The sequence below is a fragment of the Eretmochelys imbricata genome, chromosome 11 (assembly GCF_965152235.1).
Source record: "Eretmochelys imbricata isolate rEreImb1 chromosome 11, rEreImb1.hap1, whole genome shotgun sequence".
NCBI lineage: Eukaryota > Metazoa > Chordata > Testudines > Cheloniidae > Eretmochelys > Eretmochelys imbricata.
Window position 1 is genome coordinate 20,520,847 of NC_135582.1, and position 21,764 is coordinate 20,542,610.

The window sequence follows — 21,764 nt, forward strand, 5'->3', positions numbered from 1 at the left end:
GCCACAAAGGACAAATTTGATGGGAAAATATCTGAAACAGAACAACATGGTATTAGGCAGTAGTGATCATCCCAGTGCAGGAGAAATTGAGGAGCAAAGTGTAAATAATGGAAGTCCTATTACTAAGGAATTAGAAAATTTACCTGAAGATAAGGAATGAAAATGTGAGGAAAGTAATGGAGAATCGTGCAGTTTTCCTGGTGGCATAAAGAACAAAGAAAAATCTGGTTTACATGAAAAGGAAAGAAATGATAATGAAGAATTAGCCTCGCATCACACAGGAAACAGCCATGAGAAAAATTGCACACCCAAATAGATACATCAGATCCCGCTTCCTGGCTGGTGATCCTAAATTCTGCTGATATTGGTCATACAATTTTGAATGGGCCAGACAAAATCAAGGATATGACATTTCCAGTCAATGAGCAGAAGCGACACTTCTCAAAGTCACACTGTGAAAGAATGCTCAAGAATACTGAGAAACTGAATCATTGACAAAGTGTCCTGTTTTTGTTGCAAAATATTTGAAAAGAATGCTAAATTCTTGCTTGCGCTTTCTGGGTACAATTACAGGCATAACTTAGCAGATGCTCTGAAGCAACATGAAAAGTCACCCGGCCATTTTACGGCCTACTCCAAATGGTTGAAGGTTTAGTCCAGGCTCAAGCTGAAGAGAGTCTGATCTCAATTACCCTCTTCACTGCAAAGAATAATTTGGCTTTCCGGGGCTCGTCCAATAAGTTGTTCACTGAACATAATGGTAATTTCCTCAATTTGGTAGAGCTCCTTGGGAAATACATCGAGTAGTTCGTAAAGCAAAACAATTCAAAATGAATTGATTGTCCTTATGGCAAGGAAGGTGCTTGATAACGTATTGAAGTGCCTCAGCAAAGCGAAGCACTACTCTATAATAATGGACTGAATTCCTGACATTAGTCACAGTGAAAAGATGTCATTTACAGTAAGATTTGTTGACAACGAGAATGGCTGTATCCAAGTAAAGGAACACTTTATCTGTTTCCGGTCTGTGGACGACTTTACTGAAAAAAGCCTAACAGAACTGTTTATGAACATTTTGAATGAGAATAAAATAAAGCTTCAGAATTGCTGTGGCCAAGGCTACAACAACAGAGTGAACATGAGGGGAAGAAACTGGTGTCCAGGAAAGGATTCTTGCACTGAATCCAAGAGCTTTCTTCGTGCTTTGTGGCTGCCAATCCCTTCCACCTGGTTGTCTCAGATGCAGCGCCATCTTCTTTAGATTCAGTATCTCTCTTTGGAGTACTGAAAAGAATATATGTCCTGTTTTCAGTAGGCAGACAGGAAGACACTCTTGAACAATCGTATGGGGCTTCACTGGATGCTGACACATGGGGAATGTTTGGATGTCAATGATAAAGACCTCTATGTTGAATTGGACAATATTGTCACATTTTGCAACACGGGAAGCACTCTCCACTCCAAGTTCTCCAATTTACTCATGATGTAGAGTTGAAGGACACTTTTCCTAATGTATGGATAGCTTTGAGGATTCTGCTCACTCTGCCGGTCTCAGTTGTGAGTGGTGAGTGCAGGTTTTTGAAGCCCAGGCTCATTAAAACACAGCTTTGATTGACAATGGCCGATGCTTGAAAATGCCGTTGGCCAGTCTTTGGCTCTCTCTGACACTGCTTCAGTTAGTAAGGGCAAAGGTGAGAAAAGGACCTTTTGAACTAAAGGACGAGGGTTAACATTCTAAGGCTGTCACCAAATGTAACACTATTTAATACTGGTCCACCCAATGCTGGTGCACAATTCAATTACTTTGTTAATACATTTCAGTTCTTAAAATTAAAAAGTTCCTGTAAGTTTAAAGGAAACAATTTTTTTTTAATTTGCTTATGTATGGCATGAATAAATACAGATGTACAGATCCTAGCATGGAAATGTATCATCTTATATGACAGGGATGAACCATGCATGCAGATTGTGCATCAAAATTGTGAAATGGGCTACAAATGCAATAAAAAATAAGGTATTCAAAAGTTTAACAAATGGAGGGGAGGACGCTGAAAACGCTCCTTGCCTGGGGCCCCATTTGGTCTTGGACCAGCTCTGATTCAGTCCTATTCCTATGTCCTCCCTCCCCCACTGCCCTCCAAAAATACACTTATGGAGCCACTGGCCAAATCCCTAGCAAGCCTCCAGCATATGCCTGGATTCTCTTCCCCTCTGCCATGAGCTGTGGAGATCACCTCCACAGCATGCTGTGTGAGAGACAAAAGTCTCCCTGTTAGAGCTGGTCAGACAATGACATTTTTATTCCACAGGAAATTCTGACATTTCAAAATGTGTTTTCATTCCAAATTGGAATGACAAGATAACATTTAGAAATTTCCAGCACAATGAAAATTCTGAAAACTTCAATTCAGAACCATTGAATTGTTTCATTTTGATAATGTTGAACTTGAAACACTGTAATATAAAATATTTATTATATCATATGTAGTATTAAATACAATGTCTATATATTAAAATTAATAATTTAGTATAATGAGTCTCAATTAAACATTTTAAGTTAAAAATATTAAATGAGGCCTTAAAAATCATGATTAAAAAAACTGGGTTCTTTTTATGTGCCTTGCCGTCTCTTAGCCTTTACGGGTGCACTCCGTTCAAGTTTTCAAGCTTTCCCCCACACCCATGAAGGCTAGAGACTTCCTTTATTTTTTTTTAATGAAAACTGAGATTTTCACATCATCACTTGACTCCAGGAGCTGAGGCTTTAAGGAAAATGCCAAATGTAACAATAAAATCTCCAGAGTTGGCAACAGAGTGAGTGTGCTAGAGGCAGGGCTGTTAGCCGACGGCCAAGGATGTTTGGTGAGGTGCCAGCTATGCCCGTTTATACCATCCGTGACTTTAACCGCTAGGACGCACTGTCCCTTCGCGGCGGGCAGCCCGGGCTAGGCTGACGGATGCCCCAAGGTCCTAACCACCCGTGACTTTAACTGCTAGAGCTCAGAGCTCCTTTGCAGCGGGCAGTCAATACTGACTGACAGGTGCCCCAATGGCAGCACTAAGAGCCTCTCCACACCCGTGACTTTAACTGCTAGAGCTCACAGCTCCTTCGCAGCGGGCAGCCAGGATTGACTGACAGGTGCCCCAAGAGTTTGCCCCGTGGAGGCGGCACAACTCAACGCTAGGCTCTTAGTACTCTCACCTAATGGCCAGGCTTTAGAGCCAAAACGGCTGAGGTTCTTTAATTGTGTCGGCTGCTTTACAGTAAACCAGAGAAAACAAGTCAGGCTTATGCATAAATGGTTACCAAAATTTATTAAGCTAGATTCTAATCATGTGGTTACAAAATTGCTAGTGCCTACTTATTTAAATGTAGAGATGTTACACACACAAACAAGTTACAAAACTGAAGCCACAATCCCAAAGGAAGAAAACAAAGTATAGAGCTCTATTTCAAAATATGTGTACACTAAAGATAGGAGATCAGGTGTGGGTGCTTCTTACCCTCCTTGCATCTCTCGATTCCAGCGGTGCCAAGCCAGGATCGGTCACTCAATTCCGCGGAAAGACGAATAAGGGACAAGGCGTAGGGACCCTCTTAGCTGCAGAAGCCTTGGGAGGCTGTCACTTATCTGACCAGCAGATAGATAGTGAAAAGCACTCAAAAATCATGGTGCTGTAGGTCCCCTACTTATACCTCTGTACTCCTTTATTCTCTTTCTCCTTTCTTATGCCAAATTGAGGCTGGTCTGTCTGGGTGACGCCAGCTTTCGCAAGAGTAGTTTACACTTGCAAGGGAGAGAAACAATAAGTGTTGACTACTGGACATTTCTTTTATCAGGGTAAATATTTTCCCAACTAGGATGTTGGTGTGTGTGCATCACGCTATTTAGTAGGGGCTAAAAGCCATGTCTGTCACAGGGCCTCTGCCTGCTGTGAGCTTAATCGTTGTATCTGCCCCCAGAGGCACACCTGTGCTTTCACAGCTTCAAAGGCTGTGCTGGAATATATGTTAAGTGCCCTGTTCCGGCTTCCTCCTGTGTTTCCAGCAATGCTGGTCTGAGGGGGGGGGGCTGGCTGTCTGGCTACAAGGGCCCACATAGATCACAGCATACTGGGACCAACTTCTGCAGCAACATCCTCTGAATTCTATGGCAGCATTAATTATTTTTATCATGATTCTACTACACTCTGATTCCTCCTCTGGATACACACACCACTCTGGCTCATAGGTGAAAGTATGTATTGACATAGAATGTTTGGATTATTTTTTTGGATGGGAACTCTGTTATGCTCTTCAGGTGGTCTAACTCTACCTTTTGGGCCTCAGCTGCTTCACCGTTCATCAGATGGGTTAGCTCACCAACCTACACTTCTGGTGTGACTACACAAGCATCACAGGCAAGAGAGTGGACTGAATTTATGACAAGGGACTCAGCACCAATACGACAGGAAGTGGCATGAGGTTTCTTTGGTTTTATGTTTTTTAAAAACAAACACACACACACACACACACACAATCAGAAACCCAAACAAGCCATGGCTCGTGAATAGATGAGAAAGGTGGTGTTATTTTGGAGGAAGGAGTTATGAAAGATTTGGTGGGCAGGGAGAAGAACTGATGGTAAGTGTGACAGGGTGCACTAGGTGTGGATGCCCCTGCTGGAGGCTGTGTGACCTTGCCACACCCCACCCCAGAAAAGGGAAGTAGAGAGGTCCTCCAAGTTGCCTAGAGCAGCTGTATGGGAAGCAACCAATCAGGGCCCAGCAGGCTAGTATAAGAGGAGGTGCAGGGCCAGCGTGAGATCAGCTTCTTGCTAGAGCTGGAGGAGAGTGGATGGTACTCTAGGCTAGCTGCTGGGACAAGGCCCTGAGGTAAGGGCTACATCCAGATACCCGGCAGAAGATTAAAGCTCCGGCTGAGGGTGTGGGCTAAGGTTGGGGCTGGAGACGAGGGTTTTGGGGTGTTCCGGGCTGGGATCAAGGGGTTTGGAGGGTGAGAGAGAGACCAGGGCTGGGACAGGGGGTTGGGGTGAAGGCTATGCGTGGCACTTACCTCAGGCAGCTCCCAGAAGCAGTGGCATGTCCCCCCTCTGGCTCCTCTGCGGAAGCACGGCCAGGTGGCTCTGTGTGCTGCCCCGTCCATGGGTGCCGCCCCCGCAGCTCTCATTGGCCATGGTTCCCAGCCAATGGGAGCTGTGGGGCTGGCACTTGGGGTAGAGGCAGCACACGGAGACTCCTGGTTGCCCCATGCCTAAGAGCCTTAGCCCCACTGCGCCGCCGACCGGACTTTTAATGGCCTCGTCAGCAGTACCGACCAGAGCTGCTCGGGTCCTTTTTCAACCTGGTGTTCCAGTAGAAAACTGGACACTTGGCAGTCCCAGAAACTGATCTACAAGGCCCCAAAGTAATTTTCCAGTCTGCAAAGAGGCACTACCTAGTTGCTGTCCACAAGGAACCCAAGGCCCATGTTTGACTTTGCATAGATATTGAGTGAATTTCAGCAAAAGTTCTGATAGCTGAAAATTATTTGAACACTATTTCAAGTGCACCTGTTTGCAGCTGAATAGTTGGGAGGAAGCAAAAAGAAAAGGAGTACTTGTGGCACCTTAGAGCCTAACCAATTTATTTGAGCATGAGCTTTCGTGAGCTACAGCTCACTTCATCGGATGCATCCGGTATGCATCCGATGAAGTGAGCTGTAGCTCACGAAAGCTCATGCTCAAATAAATTGGTTAGTCTCTAAGATGCCACAAGTATTCCTTTTCTTTTTGCGAATACAGACTAACACGGCTGTTACTCTGAAACTTGGGAGGAAGCGTTGTTCTTTCTCCATGGTGCCTGCAGCATAATTGGCTTAGCTGCTTTTTCTCCCTTATTCTTCAAGGTCAGTACACGCTGTGACCCAGCACAGATTGTGGGGAGGAAGAGAGGTTACAAGGAGGCTTTGCTGCCTTCTTGCTCCTCTGTGGCAGTGGCTGCTGCTTCTCCCCTCCCCATGGCCAGACCATGATCCTCCAACTGCTGTTTCCCTTCTGGCACCTCTGCAGCATCAGATCTCCTCCTGCTCCGGAATAAACTCAGAAACCTGGCATACTGAAGGTTTGATGTGTGCCTCGGGCTACCCTGCCTGTCTCATGCTTTACTTCTGCAATCTCCACTTTAAAATCATCATTTTGCCACTACTGTCAAGGAAACTGGCTTGTCACTGCAGCTCTCTGGTTCTAGAGAGCCCGCAAAGGAGCATTCACAAGAAGGGCTCTAACCTTCCCAGAGAATTAGTCTGCTTTCATTTTTAGAGGCACAAATTTCTTGGTTTACCCCCAAAAAAGTAATTCTTTCTATAAAAGTTTTAACTGCCAAAATCTCAAATGTAAAAAACTAAGATAAGAATCTCTAATAATGATTATCAGGGATATACTGGAATTCCCATACACTTCTTTAAATCAGAAGTGCAATGGGCACACTTAAAAAGTTAATTCTGGTTTCAGAGCTACTACAGTTCATTTTAAATATTACAAAAGTCCACCTTGTGGTGCTGTCTTCATAATAAAATAGGCCTGCATTTGCAACCAGAATACATGAGGAAATGTCCCATACCACAAGTTAAGGACTTCAGAAGCAGGCCCATTAGGACTCCCATGGACTTCAGTAAGAGATGGCTCATGCCCATATAGACTATAAATTCCTCAGGACATGGAACCTGTCTTGTCCTCATGTCTGTAAAATACCAGTCAGACATGTAAATAATAACTGATGTGTGACCGTGACCACAGAAATTAGAACAGAACCAGAGAGGTAATATCTAGTGACTATATTCTGTTATGAGAATGGGTAAGTACTGGTTTCGTTTTCAATTACTAATATCCTGCTGTGATAAATGATCAAACAGAATACATGTGGTTGTCACATACTGCTTTATCCATTGCCTCAACTGAATACCATTTTCATTTTTTGATATTTGGCTGAATATTACAATCAGACACTCAGGACATACACCAGGAGTTTGTGAAGCACAGCTGAGAGTGACTGTTGTAAAATATTTATTACAGAGCCACTCTTTTTTTAATCTCCTGTATATTGTTATATTCTTATAACAAACAAAGGAAATCAAACCACAAATCCTACAATAACATGATAAACAGGGTCTGAGTTTGCTCCCAGCAGTAAAGTAATATAACACTGAGATTTGAAACTCTGTCCTTCATTTCCCTTTTTCTGCCTTGTCACTAATGCTGCAAAACAGGGCATTATCTCCTATACCAGATGTGCTGCAATATCTAGGTTCAATAAATTTGGAGTTTCAGCCTTATTTCTGCTTTTGTGTTTTAAATTGGATCCTAAAGTGACTTTAATTTAGGTTTTTGAGGGGTTTTTTCCTACATTTCATTAGAGAAATGGAGACAGTACCAGCAATGGCTAACTGGGAGATTTTGGTAATTCTGCAAAATTTGAGAAACCGTGGCCAGATTCTGATCTCTTTTAAATTGGTGTACATCCAACTTCAGTGGAGTTAGTTACACCAGCATAAACAGCATGAGGATCTGGCCAGCAGGCAATAGTCTCTTGGCCAGTGCCATAAACGGCCTTTTAAACTGGCCCATAAAGTGAAGAGAACCAGAAAGTCCATTCAAGCCACTGCCAAATACAGCAGCCATGGTAAGGCATTAAGGAGTTTACACAGCTTCTGTTTAGTCAGGAAGTAAACATACAGGGGCAGTACAAGAGAAACCAATATGTCTCTCTCAAACAGGAACTAAGGCCCAGATACTTGGAGGGATTTAGGCTCCTACCTTTCATTGAAATCAGTGCAGTCCCAAATTAAAATGTGGATGAAACACGCTTCTTTTCTGGCATGTTGGCAGGGAAGGCATGTTTGAAAGAGGGAAATATTGTGGGGGCTAGCTCAGAGGAGAGACACCTAAGTGTTTTCTACCTAAGTATTCCCTATGTTTTGTCCCATTATTGTATGAATCTATGAAGTATCTAGTTTCTTTTGACCCTTCACTCATTTGGGAATTGATTCAATGCACTTTGAAGTCAATGGGAAGACTCTCACTAGCTTCAGTGATCTTTGGATCAGAGCCCAAGAGCTTGATTCTGCATGGTGCTGAGCAATCTTTGTGAGATGCTGGGTGTGCTTCTCTGAGACTTGAAGAAGCTCAGCGCCTTGCAGGATCAAACCATTGCACACCTTTAAAGAAGTGAAGCATAACGTGTAGTGCTTCCAGTCATCCTCAAATGAATCAGTTAATTACATTAAATTTTTTTACTCTAGTATGTAGCATAGTCCAATTAAGTTGCTAAGTCAATCACATCAGCATAAACCAACCATATTGTTACATAATTCTTTTTAATAAACAGAGTTATAATTATATGAACGAGGTTATAAGGTGCCAGATGCTTCTAAGCAGGGAGCCTAATTTATTTCATTGATTTCAAGAACCAACCCACTCATGTGTAATATCTTTTAGCATCTAAAATGTTAGTTCTTATCTCAATGAAAAGTAGCTTTCTGTCTTTCTCAAACATGTAGGGAGGGAAAGTTGCAGAAGAGCTGAAATGTTGCTCCCACTCTGCTCCCTGCCACCCACTCAAACAAATAAATATTGCCATGAAAAACTGAATTTGATTCAGGGCTTTGCCAGAGTTTTTTTATTTTTTAAATCTATGAGATAAAAATTGTAACAGAAAACAACAGAGGTAAAATAATGTCTAATTAACTACACCTACTATAAAGGCACAACATGCAATACGTGAAAACAAATGTGTTTAAAGAAAGACCAGATGTTAGCTAGAGGTTAGTGCTTCACACTGCTGCATGGGGGTTCACCTAGGTTCATTTCCTAGTCACAGTCGCAAGGCTGGGGGAGCTATCAAGTAATGCACTCAGCCCTAGAGGGGAGTGCTCTCTCTCAGTCACCTGTGACTCCTCTGGCTGAATAAGCAGTGGCATTTAGAGGCTGGAAAGGGATCTCCACTTACTCCCTTTTAGGAAACAGGATAACTGTTCTGCAGTTCAGACTCAGGTCTCACTGGGTACAGGAGGAGGAAATTTAAAGTTGGGGTGTCTGTGATGTGGACTCCTTAGGAGGAAAATATAACACAGAATTAAACAGTAGTCTAGTAGGGGTTGTTTTTATCGTTTTTGTCCTTGCTTTTAGCTTTTGTCTACCAAAGTGACGATTGTACAATAAAAGATAAAGTGTTTATGAAGAGCTTTATAAAGGGGATGGGTGAACCATGAAGAATTCCAGTTTTGCAAATCTCACTGTTTTTGGGGCTGCAAAATTAATTATAGTTTGCAGCTTTTTTTTTTTTTTGCATAAGCTGGTGTGTGTTTAAAGGTGATTTAGATTAAAACAAGCATGGTTTTTACATGAAGAAATTTTGTGATACATATTAGGAACTGAATCATCCCTTAATATGCAAGGATAAGGTAACACAAGGGGACGAACTCTATCTATTGTTTGGTACATACTGAGTATACTCAGAATTTCACCGCACCATTCTGTTCCTTTTCCCATTCTTTCTGTATGTATTTTTGACTCTGCCACTCTCTGCTCATCTTTTACTCCATAATTCCATTGTTTTCCCTTCTTTTTAAAAAAACCCACTGTCTTATCAATAACAACACTATTCAGGCTATTCTCACACTTTCAGGATATTTGTGTGCGCCTGAGATTAGGCAAAATGAGTTGTTTGATCCCTAATGCAAAGATTACTATTTTAAAAAAATATTTTTGCAGCTGAGAAATAAATATTTGCTGCATCCTGTACAGTCATGGCTTATAAAGCTTTCAAATTGCTATCAGTCCACTTGCCATAGGTAACTAAGTATTTGTACTTAGATAATTTCAGTATTCAGAGTACTTCTTATAGTATCATAAAACATTTATCTTGCATAGTCCTTATACCAGTATGTGAATCGATACTGAGACACAGTGGAGTAGAATAAGGAGCATTTTAAAATTTGGAGCAAGAAATCTTTGTGGATTCAGGCATTTGTTTCTTCGCAATACAGTTCTTCAACTATACCAGAAATGGACCTGGTATTTAATCAAGATCCACTCATACAGACCGTGGCACAAAGATCTGTGCTAGCAAATCCCAATGCAGTACTACTGGGGCTTCAGTATAAGGGAAAGGCCCTACGCAAGGTCTGGGAGGGATGGAGTTAAAAACCTTCTTCAGACAATCAGCTCTGCACTCTGTTAAACAGCATGGATGGGAAGGCAAATGTTTCTTAGAGAAATTGTCAGTAAACACTAATATCCTTCACCCTTCAGGGATTCAGACTATCAGGGACTAAGCTGGAGGAGACAGAGAGAGGAAATACTGAAGACTAAGAAAGAAGCAGGGATTTCTTCTTGCTGTTGCTACAGCCAGGGTGACTAAAGCCTGACTTGCTTTATAATAAGAAAAGGAGTACTTGTGGCACCTTACAGACTAACCAATTTATTTGAGCATGAGCTTTCGTGAGCTGCAGCTCACTTCATCGGATGCATACTGTGGAAAGTACAGAAGATCTTTTTATACACACAAACCATGAAAAAATGGGTGTTTACCACTACAAAAGGTTTTCTCTCCCCCCCACCCCACTCTCCTGCTGGTAATAGCTTATCTAAAGTGATCACTCTCCTTACAATGTGTATGATAATCAAGGTGGGCCATTTCCAGCACAAATCCAGGGTTTAACAAGAAAACATTGTAAGGAGAGTGATCACTTCAGATAAGCTATTACCAGCAGGAGAGTGGGGTGGGGGGAGAGAAAACCTTTTGTAGTGGTAAACACCCATTTTTTCATGGTTTGTGAGTATAAAAAGATCTTCTGTACTTTCCACAGTATTCATCCGATGAAGTGAGCTGCAGCTCACGAAAGCTCATGCTCAAATAAATTGGTTAGTCTCTAAGGTGCCACAAGTACTCCTTTTCTTTTTGCGAATACAGACTAACACGGCTGTTACTCTGAAACCTTGCTTTATAATGTTCACTTTGGGACTCTGTCTAAACACCATTCCTTTATATATTTACTTTGGATTATGATTGAGGGGCATCTTCTGGGACAGTAACCAAGAAAAAGCAACAGCAGTTTGTTTGGAAATTTGAGGAACACTACATTTGCTATAACATTCTGTTTTTAAAATGCACATCATCTCACAGGTGTTCAAACGCCAAATCTTTTGGTAAAGCTGTCCTCTATCTAACCAGCTCGTCACTACATATGTTAATAAACGGTAGGTCAAGCTAAGTAGGAAAACATAGCTACTCAACAGTTTTCTTCCAAATCTGCAAAATATTACAATACCAGATCAATTTTGAGCTGTTGAGACTAATCTGTCTATTGTTTGAATTTCTCAATTTAATCTAAAACCCCTTGATACACCAACTGCAAACTAATACATAAGTCAAAATGACATTGTTTTTGAAAATAAAAATCAGCTGTCTGACTGAAGGATAGGCTGGCTACTTTGTTTAACTTTTGAGTTCACTGTAAACAAACCACCAGTTAAAGTCAGTGTGATCTTGAATAGGTTACTGAGAATTACAAAACCTTTTTCCTATGGCTGGTCTAAGCATTCAATAAGTTTACATCACTATGTCTGCAGCTAATGTAGATAAGAACATAATAATCAGTATCTGAAGTAAAAATTAGTTTTTTGTTTAACATTTTAGTTCATTTTTGGACCAGAAACCCATATTCATGGTACGCTGTGAAATTTCTGGGGAGATCTTACACATTCATGACATGTCCCTGGGAAGGTGTGTGGCCAGTGATATATACATGCCGACTTGGAGAGACAAGCGAGAGTGGAACAATTCTTACAGGGCCATTATTGCAAAGCCACTCAGCCTGCCCTACTTCCAAAGGTACCACCTACTCAGGGAAAGCCCTCTGTGCCCCACTAGCTCAACCAATCCTTTTCATGCTACCAAGCAGCTTGTGTCAATACACCATACCATAACATAAGAACGGCCATAGTGGGTCAGACCAAATGTCCATCCAGTCCAGCATCCTGTCTTCTGACAGTGGCCAATGCCTGGTGCCCCAGAAGGAGTGAACCTAACAGGTAACGATCTAGTGATCTCTCTGCTGCCATCCATCTCCACCCTCTGACAAACAGAGGCTAGGGACACCATTCCTTACCCATCCTGGCTAATAGCCATTAATGGACTTAACCTCCATGAATTTATCCAGTTCTCTTTTAAACCCTGTTATAGCCTTCACAACCTCCTCAGGCAAGGAGTTCCACAGGTTGACTGTGCACTGAGTGAAGAACTTCCTTTTATTTGTTTTAAACCTGCAACCCATTAATTTCATTTGGTGGCCTCTAGTTCTTATGTTATGGGAACAAGTACTGTAAATAACTTTTCCTTATTCACTTTCTCCACACTACTCATGATTTTATATACCTCTATCACATTCCCCCTTAGTGTTCTCTTTTCCAAGCTGAAAAGTTCTACCCTCTTTAATCTCTCCTCATATGGGACCTGTTCCAAACCCCTAATCATTTTAGTTGCCCTTTTCTGAACCTTTTTTAATGCCAGTATATCTTTTTTGAGATGCGGAGACCACATCTGTTTGCAATATTTAAGATGTGGGCGTACCATAGATTTATATAAGGGCAATAAGATATTCTCCGTCTTATTCTCTATCCCTTTTTTAATGATTCCTAACATCCCGTTTGCTTTTTTGACTGCCGCTGCACACTGTATGGACGTCTTCAGAGAACTATCCATGATGACTCCAAGATCTTTCTCCTGATTAGTTGTAGCTAAATTAGCCACATCATATTGTATGTATAGTTGGGGTTATTTTTTCCAATGTGCATTATTTTACATTTATCCACATTAAATTTCATTTGCCAATTTGTTGCCCAATCACTTAGTTTTGTGAGATCTTTTTGAAGTTCTTCACAGTCTGCTTTGGTTTTAACTATCTTGAGCAGTTTAGTATCATCTGCAAACTTTGCCACCTCGCTGTTTACCCCTTTCTCCAGATCATTTATGAACAGGTTGAATAGGATTGGTCCTGGGACTGACTCTTGGGGAACACCACTAGTTACCCCTCTCCATTCTGAAAACTTACCATTTATTCCTACCTGTTGTTCCCTGTCTTTTAACCAGTTCTCAATCCACGAAAGGATCTTCCCTCTTACCCCATGACAACTAGAGCAGGAAGCACTGGCAGTGTCACCAGCACTCTTTGGGCTGTTCTCTGCATCAATGTTAAATGACCAAACTTATCACCTACTGCTGAAAGTATAGATTAGATTTCTCTAAAGGAACAAAATGTTTCTTTCTTTTTAGTGTGCATCAGCAAAGGTGCCAGACCTTATTAGAGATCTACCTTTTGTGGATCACTGTGCACTTTTAGCTCATTTAGAGCAAGACTTGCAGATAATGACTTTTCATTATGCAGCAGGCTAGGTTAACTTCAGCTTTACAATTAGCTTTGCAAAGACCGGGGTTATATACCATCTGCCACTGAGCCAAACATCTAGCTCACTGGTACAGTAATAAACATAGGGGGAGGAATCTGGTCTTTGTATAAGACAGTGCAACTCTTTTGAAGTGCTTGGGGTCGTAGATCCCATTCCTGTTTCTATCACTGACTTCAGCCCAGATTCACAAAGGTATTTAGGCATCTAGCTCTTATGATTGTAATGGAAGTTAGGCACTTACATACCTCTGAGGATCTGGGCCTTACTGTAAGACCGGAGTTGTCACTGAACCTCTCTATGCCCCAGTTTACCCTTCTCATAGACTCATGGACTTTAAGGCCAGAAGGAACCATTGTGATCTAGTCTAGGGGTTCTCAAACTTCATTGCACTGCGACCCCCTTCAGACAACAAAGTTATTACATGACCCGGGGGAGGGGGAGCCCAAGCCCCGCCACCCCAGGTGGCGGAAGAGAGGGCTGGAGCCCAAGCCCCCCACCCCCACCCTGGGTGGGGGTGAAGCTTGGGCTTCAGCTTCAGCCATGGGTCCCAGCAAATCTAATGCTGGCCCTGGCGACCGCAGTTTGAGAATCGCTGATCTAGTCTGACCTGTACATTGCTGGCCACAGAACCTCACCCAACCTCTCTGCAAGACTGACGGTCATGCAAACTCCATAATGCCCCCTGCTGCTCAAGCATGACCCTGCCAGTGCTTCCTGCCTCAATTTCCTCAGCTCTCCACACACCAGTCTGTGCTAGTGATGTGACTCAGCCCTCCAGCCACATCACAAGCAAACTTAACCCTTTACAGGATAGCAACAGGCCAAACTAAAAACTCCAAACAAACAAAAACGTTTTTCCTGGCCTTTCAGGGCACCTCTTCAGCTCATCCTCTGGAATTTGTTCCCAGCCCCTTTCTGGGCTACTTTTGGCTCATTCCCAGCCCCCGCTGGCTCTGTTCCTGGCATCCTTCACTGCTCTAGTATAGAGCACTAGGTCTCTGAGTCGGTTCCCCGGAGTACTCAGCCTCCAGCAATCTCTGGTTCAGGGCCTTCCACAGGAGCCTACCCACCGGGGAGACTGACCTCCCTCAGCCCTTTAAGCTGTCACCTGATTTCCTTAGTCTCACCCTCACAGTCTGGGAAGCAGCTAATGAATTATGGTACAGGTATAGCTGGCCCTATCTCCCCTTAAGGGGTTCAGTCATTCTATAACACTGATGTAATAATACCTTAAATAATTATTATTGATCAAATGCTTTAAGACTGTTGGATGAAAAGCATGATGTACAAATACAAAATTAATATTGGAATGAATCATTCCAAGAAATATATTCAAACAGTGTAATTTTCTTTGGAAAATATTTCTGAAGCCGTTAAAGAAATTGCTTTCAAAATATTTAGCTACAAGTTCTTAGTATCAGGTTTTGAAGAACCTTAATCAGGGACTCTGCAAAACCAGGGAGATTTTACATTAATTAAAGTTTAACTGAGTAAAATGCAATTCCAGGGGATAAAATAACAAAGCTGTACTGACATGAAGAGTACTGAGCACTTTACCATCTTGGTCTCAGTATCTGGATCTTTGTGTGCACCCTTCAAGACCCATAAAATGACCTCAGGTCAACAAAGCCTATGACACCCTTAGCGAAGGCAAATATGATGATTTCGTTTTGGCTAAAGCAGATGAAAGTGCAGTTTTAATGTAAAGATCTCACCAATTTTTTAAAATCTTAGATGGGGTCTCTAAAGATTGTTTATGTTTAGAAACTTGGGTTCAACAATTTTAAGGCCCAGGTGATAAGTTAGAGATGCAGTTACTACTGGGCAGGATAGCAAGTCCATTCAAATCACTGAACACTTTAGCATCTGAGATGTTCCCTTCTGGACCTGGTATAAAACTCTGGCTGACTCCAGGTTGGCCATTTTATTCAGAGAGTGAAAGTGGCAACAACCTTTTAGGCAAATAACCCTTTTATTTTATGTGTCTTTCCTTGAAATGAAAGCTGTTTGCAGAATTTGTAGCAAACATCTTCAATTTTGGGATAGTTTTCAGGTGCTAAGTTCCAAGGGAGCTGTTTTGTGGATACACAGTGTGTCATGCAATGTGATGCTTCTTCCTCACATTGTAATCTGTCCATTTAGACATTGGTTAATTGTTAATATATCTAAAAAAAATCATATTGGGGTTGTACGGAGGACAGTACAGCGCTTGGAGAGACAGACTTCAATCACTGTCTAAACTGCAGTATCTTAGATATGGGATCTTCCTTTGCCTAGCTGGAATTTAAAAGACCCTAATAAAGTCAGGGCAATTTTAAGACACTAATTCTAGTGGAAATTTTATATAATCATTTGAATCTGGATCATTTCCTTTGGGGAGCAAGGTATTTATATCTGCTATTTGGGTGATCTTTCTGTAACATTAAAGATAGATGACATATGTTGGAAACAACAGTGAAGACAAAGCAGGGAACTCTACTTTTTTACGTCTACAGGAGAAGAGAAAGATTTTGGTGCCTATATTCAGAGCTCAAAGCTATAGACAGAATCATGAAGAAGGAAGAATAATTTGCCATGAAGAGTGATGCTTTTGGAGAAACACAATAGAATTTCATTGTCTCAATGGAGATGGAGAGAGACCCGTTGTGAATTACTGAATTAGACCATGATCCTGCACTGGGATCGGCTAGTGCTTTTCCCCCAGTCCTACATGGATTCCAGGGGCTGTAGTGTCACCCTGAATGGGCGCAAGTGTCTGCACTAGTAGGTGCTGCAGAACTGGAGCCATAGCGAGAAAGTGAGTAAAGAAACTGGGGGAAAAGATGATGCATTATAAAACGTACTTTAATCACTTATGTCAATTGTAGGTTAGTATTTAATTGTAACAGTTTGTGGTACATTAGTAAATGAACTGTAATATACTGAAGAATATTTTATGAAATTAATTTAGTCATAGATCTCGCTACAGAATCTGCTATTAAATCTTTGCTGGGAAGGGGGAAGAGATTGTCAATTTTTAATGCCATTTATAAAGTGTGTAGTTTAACAAAGTGCACATTACCACGGTCCTACTGTACTTTCTCCTCCAGGGTTAGTCATTTTACATTTATGCTTTTATTTCTTTCAAAGGATTTGCACTTCCATATACTGTATATCCCAGGTAGGTATAAAATTTGATGTTTCTAACCAAACTAATGAATCTCTCATACACATTTATTGTTCTAATTTCTGGTTACTACCAGCGACACCAGAAAAACAGCTTTATCCAAGCTCTATATGGGAAGTTTATCTTTTTAGCAGTGATGATTTGTAAGGAAGCTGGTTGAAGCACCAGCTAGTAGGATTATTTTACAGACTTGTCTAACCTTATTTCCTTCAGGAATGGGATATCTGAAATAATATCTGACTAATACTAACAGAAAACATGGCCTCTTTCAAGTGCACCTCTAAAAAAAGACTTTTAATTGATTTTACATTTATAACATTGACAGCTGTCGGAGGTGTCATTATTTGCAACGAAATACAGCTCCCAGGAGCTGATGGGACACTTCTTGATTAAGAAATTGCTGAAGCTGTGAGATAAACAGTTTGGGTGTTTGAGGGTGCTTATGTATAATCCTTGGTATTATTGGTCTTTTAGATGGGCCACTTTTATGTATTATTGTGTTTAATCACTTCCTGAGCACTGCCCGTGGGCTCAGCCCCTATGCAGAGCACGGTGTAGAAGACAGCTTTGCCCTGAAGAACTCACAATTGAAGAAGACAAACAATAGACAACAGTGGCAGAGTGTCTTGTCTTGTTTTGTTGGGCAGAACAGCAGCAATGTCTGTTGGTGAATTAAGACTAATAGGCTGCATAGAAGACTCCTGCTTGAAGAAAGGATATGAAAGATAAGAATGGTGCGGGTGTGCCAGACTGAGATAGCAAGGGCATTCCAGCCTAGGTCAACGTGGAAGAAGGCTCGGAGATGGAAATAGGAGAGATCCACCATCATCATTGTTAGGTATAATGTTGGTTTGTTTCACTACGAAAGCACGGACAGATTAAAGGGAAGCATTCACCACATCATTCCTCCATTCTTCTGACTGTAACTAGGGCCCAGTTTACATTAGAAAAGGTATGTTGGTATACTTATAGCAGCAACCCCCACACAGGGTAGACACAGCCTATAGTACAGCCCACTTAATAGAAACCCAGATATTAACAACTTCTGTTTAATAGCAACATTTTGCTGGGAACCAATCCCATAAGACTTTAATGTTAATGAGATTCGGATATTGGCAATAGCATGCTTCTTATTAGCAATATTTTTGGAAGAAAGTCACCACCTGCAGGCAGGTATGTGGGGCTGCAGCCTCAGAGAGAAGCACTGGGACATGCCAAGCACCCCCTGCAGGCAGGGCAGGAAGTGCTGGGACCTGCCTATCCTAGCTGCAGCTGTGCAAACCTGCCTGCAGCTAGTGCTCACACCATCCTAGCAGTTCCTGCTGGGGCTGCAGCCCTGCATACCTGCCTGTGGACAGGGGCCACGTAAAAGGTAATGGGCTGGGGCGGGGGGAGTTGCAGAGTAACTCTCCCTGTGCTCTCTGGGGGCTGCACTGCCATGGGATTGCATGTACGGAAGGAAGTGCTGGGATATGCTGAACCCTGATTCCCAGACAGTCCCCATGAAAACCCCTGGTAACTGGGCTGCAGACCCCCTCCCTGCTGCTGCCCTGCACACAGGCAGATTTGCAGGTCTGCGTTCAGGGAAGGTATCTACCAGCGCTTCCTTCCCTGGGTCCTGCTTCACAAACCTGCCTACACTACTATACCAGCAAAAGACTGCTTTTTCCCAGTACACCTTATACCAGTTCCCTGGACAAAATAAGCCACAACAACAAAAGCATTCTTGTGACAGTGTAACTGCATCTATGCTAGAGCTTTTGACGGTATAAAAATGTAATTAAAAGTCACCACTACCACTCTCTCCATCCACTCCTAAGTGAATTCGCCATACACTTCAGAGACAAGTCTTGCACGTGACAAACCTCTTGGCCCAGATCCTGAACTGCGTCAGCATCAGCACAGCCCAAGGCCCGGGGTAAAGGTGTCCCCAGCATAAATCAGTGTGGCCTCTACTTTACACCCAGTTGCCCAGGGCACCAAAGCAGCAGCAGCAGCCGCCAGATCTTTTTGGCCAGGCCACATCCTCTGTGTCACAATGGGAAATGGGAGACATTTTTTCACTGATGAAAATATTCATGCTTTCATGTCTCAGGGCGTATAGGAGAGAACGTAAAAAGACAGGCTTAGCATTTCAATGACTTATGAGCAGAACATGCACCAGTGATATGAGGATGTTATTCCGCAACTGACAGAACTACTCATTGAATAGTTCAACAGTAAATTGTTTGGTATTTTGCCCATTTACGTGTGTGTACTTTGTTATGCCATTAGAGGTTCTTATATTCCTCTTCCAATGAATATTATGTTGAAGATGTGCCTGAATCAAAACCCCAGATCTGACTATTCCACTTTTTGGTTAAGTCTGGGTCCAAATCTAAACCATTATTAAAGGAGAGTTTAATTAAAGCGGATACTGGTTTGCACCCTGGGGACTATATATTTAAAATTCACATACCATTTAAAGTTGTCTCCTCAGTTATCAGCTTTATTAACACCAATTAAAAAATCTAGTAGCGAGTCTGAACTGGACAAGACAACCCAATCCATCAAACCCAAACTAAGATATTGACTATTATATATGTAGCTTTCACCACATTAATCTTTTTACTCCACCAAAAAATTAAACTATTACATTCATTTAGAATTGCATTAAAATGTTATCAAAGGCTGAATTTAACAGTACGCTAGTATTCTTGATCTTCATGATTATTATGTGGGTTACATCAGAATTTCTCTCTCTCTTTTCCTGATGGTTAACAACGTAGAACATTGCGATGATTAAAAACAATAAAATGAGTCTTGAGTAAAATAAGCAAGTATATAGTAACAGAGCCACTCCCCTTCCAAAATACTAGAGTATCCCTAAATAAGACACCAGGTTTAAATTCCCTAGTCATAACAATTTCAGGCTCTCCATTGCTGATAATGGATATCACATCATGAAAATCTGCATAAAAGGTTTAAGAAATTAGTATAATAAAATGGATTTGAGTATGAAACACGTCAATTTTTTTCTTTTCCCCCCATATATTTACTGGTGTTCCTTTCTAACACATTTTATTTTAAATAGAATGGGCTCGGAGATGGATGCACACTGGTGAATTTGCTTTCCTGTCCTAACGGGGGAAACAGATTTTATTTTTGAAAGCTATAATAATTACACACAATCAAAATGTATGAGTATTATTTTAAGCTGATTTTGATTTGTGCACTTTCAATTGTGCATTCAGTTTTCACAGTTGAACTAGTGGAAAATACAAAAAAATTGGGAAAGAATTACATGAAAATGGATTTAACTGTTTTTGGAACTTGGTGGGAAAATCTGTCAGCAGTAGTTGTACCCATTTTTGCTGTAACTAAAGCTGGGTTTTGAGAGGCAAAAAAACCAACTTTCTCTGCCCCCAAAATGTTAATGTGTGCACTGCAGTGGAAGTGCAGCTTGCTGTACTGTTTGGTCTTGATGTGAATTTTACACACCAGAGCTCATTGCTACAGCAAGGAGACCTTGTCAGGGAGAAGGTGTCAGAAGAAAAAAATACTGTATACACAAATAGTGCAATCTCTATGGCATCCGCAGTTTTTGGAATGCTTGGCTGAGTGCTAAACAAAACCGCAGAACAAAACAAAATCCACATTTAAGCCAATGGGACTTTTGCCTCAATAGGGGATAGCCTCACTAAGAGGTTTTTGTAAAAAAAAACCCTTTGTGTAGAAAACAAGCCAGAAAGTTTTCTGCATCCTTATAGTTGATTAACAAACTGGGCAAATAAATGAAAGCAACATCCAAGTGTACCTGGGATTCACACACTAAAAGGGGTCACTGGATAGCCTCTCTCCACAAGCTGAGTTTGACCACATACAAAGTGGCTGAAATGCTCCCCATGGTTTTGCTGCCTCAGTTCTACTGAGCACTGTAGCAGTATTGCTGGGGAAACTGAGGCAGGAATAGAAGGGCTGATTTTAAAGTGCAGAAACATTGAAATTCATGAACTGGGCTTCTCCTACCCATCCTTTCACATGGTGCCAGTCTCCAAAGCACAGCCCTGTAACCGTCTATGTAAATTGCAAACTAGCGGCCAGATTCATCAGTACGGAGCAGCACAAAGCAGCTGAAATGATGTTCTGGAATATCTGCCCTTAAAAAAAAAAGTTTTAAGGTTGCTACATCACATCTTCAACTCAGAAATATCACGAGCACCATTGTCTTTGAGTTTCTTACTTAGTGTCTGTGTATGACATTTTTAAGAGTTTTCTTAAAAAAACAAGGACATTCCAAGAGGGAAAAATTAAGATGGGGATTGAGAGGACATATCAGTAATTTAGAGTAAGATACATTACAGAACTGTTGTAATTATCCCAAAACCAAGCATTAGAAAGCCAGGATATTAAGAAGTAAGGTTACACTTTAAAAAAATGTAGAACATGTTGGGGTTTGGAAATGCACGGTTAAAGCACTCAAACAACCTTAACTCTGCCCTGTCGTGATGCTATGCATAAACATATAATTAAGGCATTTTAGTATCTGTGGTCCCACATAAGATTAAATGGATATTTAAAGATGCTTAGTTTGTTTTTTTCCATATTTTTCTCTTCATGGTGTCACTAAGAGGCAGACTTAAGATTGTTTGAGTGCCTTTGCTGTGCATTTCCATAGCTTAGAATGTTTCAATTTTGTTGAAGTGTAACCATAACTCTGAACTTTCTGGGTTTCTAGTGCTTGATTTTGGAATAATTACAAACTTCCTACAGTGTATTTTACTCTAAATTACTGCTATGTACTCTCAACCATGACATTTTTTTGTCTTCAAAATATGACATCAAAACATTTGGGTTGTTTTGAATGCACTGTAGCTGTAATACAGCTTGGCTTTAGGAAACCCAATGATTCAGCATCTCATCAAATTCTACTAGAAAAGTAAATTCAAACAGTATATGAAAAGTATCACATGAACTAGAAACTGGATTATAAACAGGTTGCGTTAAACAGTAGCATATTAAGTTAATGGACATTTGTCAAGAGGGGGTGGCACAGTGTTCACTGGCCTGGATAACTTCCCCTAACACCACAGATCCAGATATAGTGAGGAAGTCAGCCTCCTCCAGGGCAGTGTGGCTCCATCCTCCTACAGATAGTATGCTACCGCTCTGGG

At 41.4% G+C, this 21,764-nt stretch overlaps 1 protein-coding gene across 2 annotated transcripts in view; it reads right to left on the bottom strand.

The window, feature by feature from the left end:
- Positions 1 to 21,764, bottom strand: part of NXPH2 (neurexophilin 2) — a 60,007-nt gene that overhangs the window by 26,484 nt on the left and 11,759 nt on the right. The window lies entirely within an intron of this gene.